Consider the following 15,018-nt stretch of genomic DNA (forward strand, 5'->3'; position numbering starts at 1 on the left):
ATAATAGTATATATTTTTCAGTTATTTTTGTTAAAAGTGACATACAGGTTTGGGTGTTTGAATATTAATTGTAAATGAATGTTTCTCATTGCATTGTATTATAACACATGCCACTATAATAATCGATTTACTTACTTACTTACTACATGTAACAGTGGTATTGGTTAGTTATGTACCAAAGTACTGCATTACAAATACAAGTTATATCATGCTTTGAATGGTGGGGGGCGAAGCCCCCGGAAGCTCCTGGATTTTTTCGTGTATTTAAAAGAGTAAAACCAGGCACAATAACAGTGGTTTTGGTTAGTTATGTACCAAAATGTGACATTATTAATATTATTCATATCATACTTTGAAAATTTGGGGGGGGGGGGGGGCGTGCCCCCCTTAAATCCGCCAGTGAATACTGTTGAAAACGGGGATTTATCAAATGTATGGTATGAGCAAACTTTTAACTTAAAATGAATATCAAAAACAAAAAAGAAAAAAAAGATCAAAATTACGATAAATTCAAAAGTGAATACATGAAGTTCCCTTTTCTTCAAAAAGTGGAAATTAGAGAATTAACAAAGCAATTTTGAATGTGAAAAATATTTCTTTTCTTATCTAGTATATTCAGTAAATCTTTTAAAATCGCCATCCCATGAACTGAACGACTTTTTAATTTATATGATAAGCAAATGAAAGGACGAATATCCCTTTTGTTGATTCTCTTTAAAAAAATCTGTGATGAGAATTATTAAACCAGGAAAAAACTGCAAACGATAGTACTGTATTGTTCTCCTGCCTACCTCTAAGTCAATTTACAAAAATTAACATATTCGAATGAGTTTTTTTAATTATTATTATAGATATTTGTATCGATTTTCATAAAACATTACTTATTTGGTAAACAGGGAGAGATAATTCTAAAAATATTGGTCAAACTTGTTTTACTCAATATAGAAATCCCCCCCTCCCCCCTGTGAAACAAAAAATATTATTTACAGGTGAAATGGAATTTATACCCTTTTTGTGTTTCACGGAAGGGGGGGGTATGTTTACAGTCACAAATCGACAAAATGCTTTTTTCTCACCAATTTCTAAGCGGTTTACAAATTATACATTGTTTTTATTCATACATAATTATGTTAAATTTTTTTATGCTTAAAACATAAGAAAAGATTTGAGGAACATTTAATCATATCCAAGACTATTTCACAATATGGTGATGCTTTAAAGAACAAAGTACATTATTGGCTATATACGGCCGAGAAATTTTACTATTTTTAAACTACGATTTTTTGAGCGAGTCCTTCATATTTCGCTTACAATAAGATCAACGCTAAAGTCAACTTATATAAATATGACGTAATATGTTATAATATACCACACCAAACAGCAGTTGCTCAGTGTAATCCGTCTATTTTTCATGAAAAATCAATAAACGTTGATTAAAATTGAATATGTTCCCATGCATTATAATCACTTCTATCATATACTTAGTAGTAAATACACCGATTCTGCACAATGTGATACGGGTGATGTTACAATACCCCATATCACGGACCGGTGCGAAAAGCCGTATCACGTATCGGACCAGCGGGCCAAAAATCCATATCACACCGGAAGTAACGTTTGTTTAAAGTTTAAAAGTTAATTTATTTGATTTTATTTAAATATTCATGTAAAATGATAAAATTTGTGGTCTTAATTTCTTTTTCAGTCACCTAAAATTGGGTCTTTTAAATTAAAAGAAAAAGGTCATAAACAGGCACAAAACATTCTTCAATGACTCTTTGTAAGCTCACATATTAAGTATGTTAAATATATAATAAATAGAATGCTACATACTAAAATCCATATCAGCACATCCATATCCGCATCAGCACTCTGGCCCCATATCAGCCGTCGGGCCTTCGGGCTGATATGACATATGATATGGATTTTAGCATGTACATGTAATATTCTCTATTTATTTTTTGTGCATAAAATTATTGGCTAAAACCCCTATTCTAATGCAATTGGTTTGTAAAACATGTTTTGATTGGATAGAGCGACGCAAACACACTTTTAAAAAAAGCGTCAAAAATTTCTCAAAAAGCCTATCCCACTCATTAAAATCCTTTTTCTATCACTTGACATTTGTTTATTTATTTATTTCTCTTTAATAATTTTTCTCGTTACAATTATAATGGAATATAAGGTAAAAGCAATTCTCAGAATCAAAATATACCTCTCCGGTAAATTAATAATTAAACGTTTGTACAATTTGTTAAATCGTTTGTACAATTTAATAAATCGTTTGTAGAATTTGTTAAATCGTTTGTACAATTTGTTAAATCGTTTGTACGATTTTTTAAAATAGTTTGTACGATTTAGGAAATTGTTTGTACGATTTTATTAAAATCGTTTGAACAATTTAGGAAACCGTTTGTTTATAAAGTTTATTTTTGATACTTCAGATTTAGATGAAATAATAGTTGGTCTGAAACAAATAGTAATTGAGATCGGGGTGTTAATAATCTTTAATGCATTGAATCCTGAATGTTATGTGTTTGTGCTTTATTTGAAATGGAGACATTGCATCTCATAGGTATTCAATATTCATACATGTTGTTTTCTTGTCAAAATATCGGCAAAAACAAATAGTTTGGACAAATATTGCAATATTATTTTATAATAATGTGTAATGATGCTGTATATACATAAATAAATAATCTAATTGTATTAAATTACACAATTTTTCTAACTTACTCTAAAGTACTCTATCGTACACTGTTTAGTAGTACCCAAAATGATTTTTTAAAATCGTACAAATGATTTTAAAAATCGTACAAACGATTTCCTAAATTGTTCAAACGATTTAAAAAAAATCGTACAAACAATTTCCTAAATCGTACAAACGATTTCCTAAATTGTTCGAACGATTTAAAAATTCGTACAAACGGTTTCCTAAATTGTTCAAACGATTTAAAAAATCGTACAAACAATTTCCTAAATCATACAAACTGTTTTAAAAAATCGTACAAACGATTTAACAAATTGTACAAACGATTTAACAAACAAATTGTCAAACGATTTATTAAATTGTACAAACGATTTAACAAATTGTACAAACGTTTTAACAAATTGTACAAACGTTTTCTTAAATCGTACAAACGTTTTCTTAAATCGTTCAAACGATTTTAAATTTTTTTTCTACATTGTCAATATGGCACAAATACGCCGTCGTACAATTTGCATTTCAAATGACAATAATTTTTGTATGTCATAAGTGCATTTTTATGTTGAGTTTACACTGATTTTTTTTCTTTGAAAGCCATGGAGATACAAACCTGTAGAGGGTAGAACCTTCGCGAACCCCACGTGAATGTCGCCGAGATCCCGTTTCTTCTCCATCCAAATGATTATTTTAATCTCCCAACTAAATTTTTGTCAGGAAAGTTGCTTTTTAATTTCAAGCCCTATTTTTTGTTTCGTTTTTCGTTTTGGTCGACTTTGTCAATGTAGCAGGCCTACCAGGCTTCCCTCTCTTACCATGGTATTTTGTTTATGAAAACTACGCATGCGTGTATAGCATGGAATGTGGAACCTCGAACACGTTGCGATGTATATATTTATGTTTACATTTCCAATGAATTTTCCCTATGATTCTTTACAAAATAAAATGCAGTATATTTTCTCATGAACCACATTACAATAAGCATGAATATCTGCATTGTTACGTCATAATACCCGTCCGCTAACGTGCTTATGCTGGCGTGAAGCATCGTAGTTCATAACCTCATGAATCTTCAAAAATTAAATTCATTTCTTAAATGTACCATAAATGATTATTAATTTTAATGAAATAATCAGAATTATTTACTTATGAAACTTGTAATTTTCTGAAAGTATATATATACATTTATGAGTATAAAAAAATTCCAAATCCTATAGGAAAATTTTAACAAGTCTGTTTTTGAAGAGATGCGCCGTATTGTCATTTTAATACAAATCATTTGAATTTATTATTTGAATACTTCTACCAAGTTTGGATAACAGATGACGTCAAATAAAAAAGATATGACAGAAGTCCACGAACTTTTCAAATAACCATCGTATATACATGTTTACGTAATGGTTTGGGCCATGGATATCGGTCTGGATAGCTCAGCTGGTAGAACACCTGACTGGAGATGCAGGGGTCCAAGGTTCGTTTCCCGGTCCAGCCATACCCCCCCCCCCCCCCCCATTACAGATGTGGTGCCATTGACCACCCTTGTAATTGCAGGTGAAAGTCCTGCCAGGGGGTACATGTAATAAGAACTTGGGTCGTGTCTTCGAGGGCAAAGACCATTTAAGGAGGGAGGAATGTAATGTTTTGGGCCGTGGATATCGACCTGGATAGCTCATTTGGTAGAGCACCTGACTGGAGATGCAGGGTTCTGGGTTCGATTCCCGGTCCACTATTACAATTAAGGAATACTTTTAAGTTTTGCTAGAGCTTCATGAAAAATATGCCTACGTGCAAGTCTGTGTGATTTACACACCAATAATTCACACTTAACTTCAAACATTTCTTATATTTACATTTTACATGTTTACCAGCACCAAATTATACTCAAAAATTTGAATTTCTTGTTCCCCTATGTTGTCTTATTTTATCACTGTCTCTGTAGTCCGTTTTCCAACACCCAACTCCGGTGCTGGTTTCCTCTATTACATTATCCGCGATCACGTGACACCAGGCATTCCTTCTTTGTTTTCAAATGGCGAGTAGTTACCTTGCTTCGTTGAAGGTACATGATTTGCAGAAATGTATATCAGAGCGTGATATTACTGTGACGAATTTGCGGAGAAATAACCTTGTTGAAATATCTGAAGCTGTCAAATCACTCAATTTACCGATTGATCCTGGTTTTAGCTCTTGATCTGAATGAAAAGTTGGTAAAACTACCGATTTCAGATCCATTTGTTGACAACAACTTCACGTACGATTTCACAGAGATACCAGCCAATTTCATGTTAGGCCTATTTGACATTTTTAATTATCTTTTACACAAAACATCAGACTATAATTAAAAAAAAGTTACAGACTTACAAATCATGCGAAGATTACAGGTTATCTATAGACTGAAACGTAGAGAGTTTGACTTTCAACAGGGACCATAGGTCCCTGCTTTCAATAAATAAACCGTCCCTCCTAAAATCAATCATGTTAAAATACAACTCAATCATTTCTGTGCCTTCTATAAGTTGGGTATTAAAAAAAGAGAAAGTGGCTCGTGAGCTTTACATAAGGGCAAGTAGATGTTCTCAAAAGAGGGTGTGTGTCGAGGAAAAGGGTCTATATGTAATGAGTGATTACCCATTTATTGGGTATAGTGTAGATAGAATTCTTTCTTGTCGGTGTCATGGCAAGAAAATTTTTTAGATAAAATGTCCCTTTTCATCAAAACATATGCATCCTAAAGAGGTTGCTGTTCAGAAAGGCTGTTCAGTTGTTGATAACATGTCTTTTGGTACACAGAAATCGGAATATTATCACCAGATGCAAGGTCAGATGGGTATTTATGGTATTCCACACTATGATCTTGTCATTTATACCATATATACAGAAAAGGGTATCCATGTTTCACAACTTCCATTTAATGAAACATTTTTCAGAGATTTGATAATGAAAATGAATAGTTTTTTTTTATTTCAACAGTTGTTGACTGATGTATCAAATATGGAATGAAAATTAAAATCAACTGGACATTTTTTTTTCACAGTTCCAATAAAATACACACACATATTAGTATACATGTCTTTACCATAATTTAAAAAAAACATAACAAGAATAAAGATCACTGCTACAGCATATGATATCATCAATATACCCTTCAAATATTATATACAGTTTACATTGCAAAAATAAAAACCTTGACAAAAATTTCATAATTTATCAATTCCTTATACTCAATGTGCATCTCCTGTGTCATTGATAAGAACAAATAATACATTACATCTTGATTGCTTGTGATACAGTTTTACAAATTTCCACCTGCACCTTTGTTTATTGTACTTTTTATGAATCAATTGTTAACAATGCTGCAGCTTAATAAAACGTCAAAACACAGGTACCCTAATTAATATGTTTATTCTTTAGACCATTAAATTATCATCTAAGTGAGACATGACACTATGCAATTTGTTGTAGAAATATGAAAATTAAAAATACATTATACAATATCAAATAAGTTTTAATAGCCATTCTCTGTAACCACTTAAACTTCGTTGCCACGCATGGTCACCGATTTTGATGAAACTTCACCCATGCTAAGTACTTGACACCAGAAACAAATATCAAACAAAATTTCGTTGCTATGTGTCTCGGTTGCTATGGCAACAGCCGGAAAAGTTTGAAAAATCGAGATTTTCAGCCACTTTAAATCTTCACTGTGGCTTAACAAAAACTAGAAAAAGCAAACAAACCATTCTCACAAAAACATGACACCTTGATGTCACTTATACTGTAAAGAAACTGTTAAGAATATATCTCTAAGTAAGTGGTAACCAAGGGTACATTTGGAATACATTTAAAATGCTGAAATATGCTGAAAAACACTCCGTATTCACTAATGGTAGGTGTTACATGCTCAAACTCAATCAACGACTTAAGAAAAACAATGAAAATGTTTGACCTTATGTATATAAGTATAAGCAATATTATTCTATAAATAACTTTTATGGTTGCCATGGTAACACATTGAAACCATGCAAAACCAGTAACTAAGTTTGGGTTAATGCTACTGTCTTGAGGAAAAACATGAAAATTCAAGACTGGCAAATATGCATCCTTAGGACCTTGCAACACCAAAATCATAAGAATATTGGGTATAATTGCTACTTTGCAGTGTTACTGGAAACAAAGTACCACTGCTTAAAACTGAATTATTTTTCGCTGCATTTAGAATTAAATTGCCATTTAATCAAGAAACAAATTAAAGGACTCAGCTTGAATAGTACTTATCTGTTAGAACTGAAGTTGAATATCATATATTGATAAAATTTGATTAATAAAACAACACTGTTGCTATGGTTACCAAGAAGGGAAAATGTTCGATTTTGTGAACTTTATATCAATATTAAACCCTGTGTGCCAACTTCTTGCATCCACTTAGAGATTGGATGATAGTCAAAATTAAAAGTCAAGTTAGCTGTTAATAAATATCAATCATAAAAGTTTTGGGAATCTACATTTAAGGGTACGTATCCAAGGAAAGAAAATATTTTTCAGGTTTTTAAGCATATATTTTCTGCTTATTTCCATAGCAACGCTCTATTTAAAGAATCTAATCTGAATTTTTTCAAATGTGAAAACTTGGAGCACACCAACATCTTATAAATTTGATCATTAGTTATGAGGAAATGTGCTTTTTTAAAAAAAAAAGAATGGCTCTTAATTAACTACCATTAGTGAATACGGATCAGATTTAAACATACAGACTGTTACTTTGAATGCTCTCTGTGGTATAAAAACATTGGCAACCATTGCCAACCAAAATGAAATATCATATTTTGTTCTTGGTATATGTTTCAAGGCTCTTTTTTCTATTATTTGGTCACATTTCATCCTATAATTGCTTTTTATTTTTACGTGTATGACTTTATAAAATTCAATGAATATTTTTTTTTACTTTTGAATACTTTGTTACCATAGTAACGTATATAATAGTTGATTTACCAAACATGTTTATCATGCATTTGAGACATCTGACCTTCAACTTTTGGAAACAGTCATTGCCAATCGTTTGCTTTGCTGCAAATGTTAACTATGGGGCTCTAAACATGTTAAAAAATGCCATTTTTCGAACTTTAAGACACGTTGCCATGGTAACTATAAAACATAGCAACCAATTTTTGCCTGATTTCAGTTAAGGGTATCAATGACTTTAATCATAGAGAGTTTGGAGAAATTCTGAGACTATGCGTGCCGCAGCTCCTATATAAAATTTCAAATCATTACAGAGAATGGCTCTTAATTAACTCAAAATTTATTTGAAATCTGAGGCTAGCCAGCAATAACTATTTGATTATCTGAAACAAACTATCAACTGCAATACTAGCGGCTGGATTTTCTCTATAAAATATTCCCAGTACTTATCTGGCAGACATTTCATACAAGATACATTATAATACTAGCTGGTGGTTTAAATTGCATAAAGCTGAACACAAGCATACTATATGATCATTGATAGGCTTCAATTTAAGAGGTATAACACCCTGCAAAATGTTGACGCATTTCAGTCGACCAATTGTCCTCTCTTGCCCTAGCTATGCGTCTTGTTTTTGTTACAGCTAAACCCGAGAGTTGTCTGTTAAAAGCAAAGGGAGGATGTTTAGTGTAGCTCCTTTTGGAGCCAGGTTTCCTCTTATCAAAAAGCCTCGGTCTGCCATTATGTCATCTCCTCTTTCTATATATTCTAAAAATCCAGATTCTTAAACTATCCGTTTATCAGAGATGCTGCCATTGAATAAACTAGACAAAAAGCAGATAGATCCTGTTGGGATAATTGCAATTAATGACTTTAGAGTATTGTGGTGCTTATATGATGACCAAGTAATTCTTGTGAGGAAGGTAGACTGGGCTTTTGAATAAAAAAAATCTGCAGTCAATAATACACCTTGTGCTAGGGAAAAATTTAAAACAACCCAATAATTTTTGTGCAGTTTGATTTCTACTTGGCCATGAAATTAAAATTTTAAGTTGCAATAAAAGAAAAGTTGTCCATTTGTGAAAAAAAAATTACTGACAGTTCCAGCCTGTACACCAAACATAGCACTCAAAGTTTTTGTATCTATTCTTCTTCTGAGGTGCATCAGGGTCATCACAATTTCTTCACAAATAGATAATTGTCTCTTTGACCCTCTCCTTTTCATCTAAAAATGTAGTATAGTTTTTTTTAAAGTTCTATAAATGTCAGTAACAATAAATACTTGATTTTAAGTTTAAAACTTACAGCTATTTTTCTGTAAACTATTTTCAATTTTGAATATAATAAATTTATGTGAATAGTTGAAAATCCAGTGAAATGAGGATGATCAAATAAGGCAAGAATGAACACCTATTTCCCTAGGAGTTATATTATTAATATTTTAAGATTGAAGCAATAATACCTCATTGTTTTCCAGATTAGTTTCCTTTCCCCTCCAGTATGAAAGTCTGGCAGCTTTGTCTTTGAGCAAATTGAGCAACAGAAAGAAAATGCCAAGAGAAAGACCTTTTATAATATTCATGGACATAAATTAATGTGAAAAATTATAATGATAATAATGATTGTTTTTATATAGTGCCTTTCTAGCATAAATGCTACTCAAAGCACTTTACAATACATTATATCAAGAAAATTCTAATTTATACAAGCACCATAACAGTGTAGAAAGGCGCTAATATGCTGATAAATGTAAAATCGGTCCGACACTGGATACTGGAAGTGGAAACAGCAGTGGTGTTGGCTTTTGAGCAATATGAATGGTCAACTTAAAAAAAAATGGCCATTTTGAAGCAAATGAATTTCACCGCCAGATTAAAACCAAGCAACCCCTAACCCCAACACACCCACCCCCCAAAAAATCTATAGATCATTATATATTATACCTTTGGGAATGTCATCCTTTTCTTCTATTACCGCCAACACTTCCACATCTTTATTATGTATTTGTTGTACAACACAGTCAGCACTGCTTTGCCCCCAACTCCTGAAGACATTTCTTCAAGGGCCCCCACATCCCAGCAAAATACCTCTGATAAAAAATGTCTGGATAAATTATAAATTAAACCAAATACATAAAAATAACAATACTTTACAATACAATAGATTGATTTTGATTTATAAGGAGAGATATTCATATAAACTTGTCACAAAGATGATTTAGATCATATTGTACCATTTTTTATTTTCTTTCAATTTCCTGTGGCCCTATTTCCGTTTTCAACTCTGTTCCAGAGACAAACTGAAAGTGCTTCGAGCATATGTACGTCCGATTGTCGACTTGTTTACATTAGCTACGGAGAATCCACCTCTGGCATTTATTTGGTTGAGAGAACGATTTCGGAACAGGAATCCAGCTTACGGCAGTCATGTACTCTCTTTCTGTATACCGGGAATCACTCTTACACGTTCCCCAACAAAAATGTTTAACATACTGGGACTAAATGCAAACTATAATAACTGTATTAAGTTAAATATTTACATTCAGTGTAATTTTCTTTATAAAATCCATTAGAAATCCACGGCGTTCAAATCTCTATAACACACGTGAAACCTTGTCACCGCGCGTTAGAATACAAATAGGAACTATATCATTTTAAATACTCTAGGAAAACCAAAATGTGCATTGTTTTGACACAATTTAATAAAAATAATAAACCCTGCTAAATTAACGTAAAAATACAATAAATATGCGTTAAAAATTAACTTGTCACTTTTTTCCTCGCAATGTTCGTTTGCGTCATTTAACATTGCAACGTCACAAACGTCAAAAACGGCTCTTACGTCTATAAAGCACGCCAGGTTTGAAGGGGCGCTAAACACACATTTAAATTACCGAAATAAACAATTATGAAGAGGAAAAATTAGAGAATGTAAATATTAGCATTGAATTCATATTTTGGGATGTCTTCGGTCCTAGTAACACACCTGGCTGTGCCGACAAATCATCATACCGCGCTAACGCGCGGTATTCAATTTGTCGGTACGGCCAGGTGTGTTATAGGATCGAAGACATCCCAAAACACGAATTCAGTGCTTAAATAAGCCTCACCTCGTAATGTCTGGTATCGCTTACAGCCTTGAAAATTGTGACGTCAGGACTCCTTATATCATGTATAATTGGAAAATCGACTATTGTGACGTCACTTTTGCGCGAGTTTCTCCGTGTGTATTTCTACGCGTGAGTATACACAAAAATGGTTTTCAAATCAACAAGCAAATGTATATATATATATATATATATATATATATATATATATATATATATATATATATATATATATATATATATATATATATATATATATATATATATATATCGTCGGAGGCCCTAAATTCGTTATGGTCATAGAGTCGTGTCCCTTTTGTTTTTCTCTCGTATCTCGCGAGATTTCGACCGCGACAGCGCACACCGTGAGAAACAGCTTACTACGATTGATTACGTCATATTTACAACTACAGACGACAATGAGGTCAAAACAGGTAAAAAAAAATAGTATAAAAAAATTTTTTAGTTGATTAATAGTCAAATCCATTATTACCAATTAAGTATGACGATAAAGTCCAATTTTTTTTTTATTACGACCTATATTGAGTGCATCAGTGCTATTTTACGCTTTGTTTACATTATATCAAGAGAAGTCACATGACTACATTGGAATCCGATAGGCCAAACAAAGTTAATTTTTCCAGTCATGTTGAATTGTTCCTTAGACATTTTTTTTACAATGGAATTTGTTTGTTTGCTATTGTAGAAAAGTCCCAAGCCTCACAAAAGAAACTATAGGCTTTATTCTCCATCACAAATGACAAATGCATATAAAATGGTTAAGGAAAAGAAAATATCAGTAAGGAAAGCTTCAAAAATTTTTCGGGTGCCTGATACAACTTTAAGGGACAGGGTTCTGCTAAAAGTTGACCCAGAAACTGCTGTTTTTGGTAAAACTCCAGTTCTAGACAACCTTGAAGAGGCCAATCTAGTCAATCATTTTAAAACAATGGCAGCTTTTGGTTATGGGTATACTAGACAGGAATGCATAAATATTGCAACAGATTACGCAATTTTTGTGGGTAAGAGAACTCCTGACAAGCCCTTTTCTTTGAAGTGGATGAGAGGTTTTTTTAAAGCGATGGCCTGAATTAAAAGTTTTGAAGCCACGAGGGTTAGAGCATGTTAGAGCGAAAATGGCTTCCAGTGAAACTGTGTCCAACTACTTTGAAAATCTTCATAACACTCTCTCCAAACATGATCTGTATGGAAAGCCTCATCTCATCTTTAATGTTGATGAAAAGGGTATTTCTGTTGACCACAAACCACCAGCCGTGGTCGGAGATTCAGCTTACTGTCTGCAGTCAGTAACATCGGGTCTTGGAAAGACTATCACCATTCTTGGAGGAGGCAGTGCAAGCGGTGTCTCTGTACCACCTTTTTTTGTCTTCCCCGGCAAACGGATGATGCCAGAGCTATTGAGTGGAGCATCCCCAGGGGCTAGTGGCACGGTGAGCGAAACTGGGTGGTCAAATGGACAAATCTTTCGACAGTATCTGGAACACCACTTCCTCAAGTTTGTTCCACGAGATGAAGGACAGATATTGCTCCTCTTAGATGGACACAAATCCCATGTGTCTGTGGATCTTGTAGAGTGGGCAAGTCAAAAGGGGATAATTATCTTTATACTTCCAGCCCATACAAGCCATGTATTACAACCAATGGACGTTGCCTGCTACGGCCCATTTCAAAACATTTACAATTGTTTGTGCCACAAGTTGATAAGGGAGACAACAGCAACAATTACCAGGTATAACATTTGTGAAGTTGCATACAAGGCGTACACGAAGGCGCTGTCTCCCTAAAACGTCCAGTCAGGATTTCGACGAACCGGGATTTACCCCCTTTGTAAAGACGCAGTACCTTCGAGGTATTTGGTACCAGCAGAAGTCTTCAAGGGCCTGGCCGCTGAAAGCCAAGAGAATGAGAGAGGATTGGGAGATAATGAAGATCAGCAAAATTATGTGGTAAAGTTACAAGAGAAGGAGAACCATCTGAAGGCAAAGAAGAGTGGAGGAGAAATTAAAGAGAGGAAAACTATGAGCAAGATCGTGTCCGGCAGGGAAATTTCAGAAAATGTGCGTCAGCGAATGAAAGACCATGAAAAAAGTCAGAAGAAAAAAGAGAAAGACATTGGGGGTAAGAAGCACCAGAAGACAAGTTTTAGAAAAACTGCACTTATTGACGATTTACCAGGCCCATCAACAATAAATCTGACCATATCCGAGGATCTCCAAAATACTTCAGACACTGACAGTGATGTTGAAATGGATCCCTCTAAACTGTGCTGCGTTTGCAAGAAGTTTCAGCCAGATGAGTTGAAAAGATGTGTTTCTCTTGTATTTGTGAAGTGGGCTCAGTGTGACAAGTGCAGCCATTGGGTTCACTTGATCTATTGTTCACCAATACGTGTTGTGAGAAGAAATGATCCTTTCTTTTGTCCACACTGTAGTACAGAGTAACACAATACTGCTAGCTGCTACTGCATAAATTTGTATTGAATTAGTGTTAAATTCATCTTAGTTATATAAGTTTTTATAATTGTTTAACTTAAAAATTCATTCTTTGTAAAGATTGTATTAATTTGTCTTTAAAAAATGTTGACACACAGTTAAACTTTGAGTTGAAAAATGAAAAACGTATATATTCATTCTCTTGGCCTTTTTACTTCAATTTCCGCTGACGTCACGACCCTAGGATCTGCTTTTCAAAATGTCGCCGAGTAAACATCTGTAACTTAAATGAGATGAAAACAATCAAAAAGGCATGATTTTTTTTATTGAACAATTTACTGCAAAGAAAAGAACATGTTTAATTGAGGTATGACTTACGAAATGAAACAGCACTTCAAATTTATTTACAAACAGTCACGATCAAGTTAGGGTAACGACTCATGGACCTCCGAGGATATATAATAAAAAACTTTAAAACACTTTTCGACATATATATATATATATATATATATATATATATATATATATATATATATATATATATATATATATATATATATATATATATATATATATATATATATATATATATATATATATATCCAAAAGAAATGAAATAGATATCTCAGTGTCCGGTAATCAATATTAAAATAAAACAAAAAGGCAACACTTGTTTAAACGTAAGTGCTTTCATTGTTTTCTTCAGACGTGTGTAATAAGTAACGTCAAAAACAATACAATGACGTCACAATACTGATAGAGGAAACAATTACATGAGTTAAGGTAGATCGCGGGTTTGCTGACGTCACAATAGGATTCGACGTAAAAAGCTTACTACGTTTACAGTATCAACTACAAACAAGCAAAATGTATTTCCATCAGTACATTAAAGCTTCTTTTGTATGTAAAAATATTTATTTATATGTAATAAAAGATAAAGGATTAATCAATAACTAATCAATACTAAATTAAATTAAGAGTTAACATAACGTTAAAATATGAAAGGTCAAAATTTATTCAAATAATATGACTCTGTGTTTCATTGAAAAAAGTGTGACAATTTAATAGGTAAATTATGACAATGTTTGCATGAACATTTATTGCCAATCAATTAAAAATTGAAAATGCGATAAAACATGGTTTATTTTCAGTGAATTGTTGATTACACCGTCATTCTGAGACGTACGAAAATAATGACGTCGCACTAACGTTATATAACGTCTTAATGAAATTATTTACGTTTGTTACAAATTTGTAAAAATTAAAAGTTTTTTTGCGAGAAAATGAGCGAGAACACATATTAATTTTTTTTAATAGATCGATTCTAAATTTATCCTAGTTTCATTGTGTTGAGTAATATAAAATTCGTCTGCGCCGTTTTCATATTATGGGCATGGATTTGAAATACATTTACCGGCGAGAAAGGCGCATTTACTATATATTTCATTGTAGTACCGTCGTCAGTTCTCATCAACATTAGTGCCTTTGAAAAATGATAACAATATAACCACGCAGACGAATCTCACAAAAATTTCAGAAAGTAAAATTTGAAACGAGAGGATTCAGTTGACAAATTTTCAGAGTATGTTTTCAGGCAGACAGTAAACCCGCGATCTACCTTAAAGGAAAATAAGCATTGTAGTTGCATACAAATGTCTGTGTTATACAAAAATGTCTAAAGTGAACTATTTAGTGATGGTTTTAACAGTTTTATAAAGTATTTCTCCTTTTCTCGTCTTTGCACAACTTTGTCTGTATAAAGTTGGTAAAACGGAAAAACTGAAAATTGTCCCCT

The 15,018-nt window shown here is 32.9% G+C and overlaps 1 protein-coding gene and 2 pseudogenes across 1 annotated transcript in view; all 3 read left to right on the top strand.

Annotated features, from left to right (window-relative positions):
- The window catches only part of LOC134260389 (uncharacterized), a 53,882-nt gene that overhangs the window by 897 nt on the left and 37,967 nt on the right, over positions 1-15,018 (top strand). The gene's annotated exons all lie outside the window — the stretch shown is intronic.
- On the top strand, positions 4,102-5,704 carry LOC134260388 (uncharacterized; annotated as a pseudogene).
- Positions 11,505-13,685, top strand: LOC134260386 (uncharacterized; annotated as a pseudogene).

The sequence above is a fragment of the Saccostrea cucullata genome, unplaced genomic scaffold, assembly GCF_032062105.1.
Source record: "Saccostrea cucullata isolate Sc308-1 unplaced genomic scaffold, CSIRO_AGI_Scuc_v1 ctg1366, whole genome shotgun sequence".
In the NCBI taxonomy this organism is placed as follows: domain Eukaryota; kingdom Metazoa; phylum Mollusca; class Bivalvia; order Ostreida; family Ostreidae; genus Saccostrea; species Saccostrea cuccullata.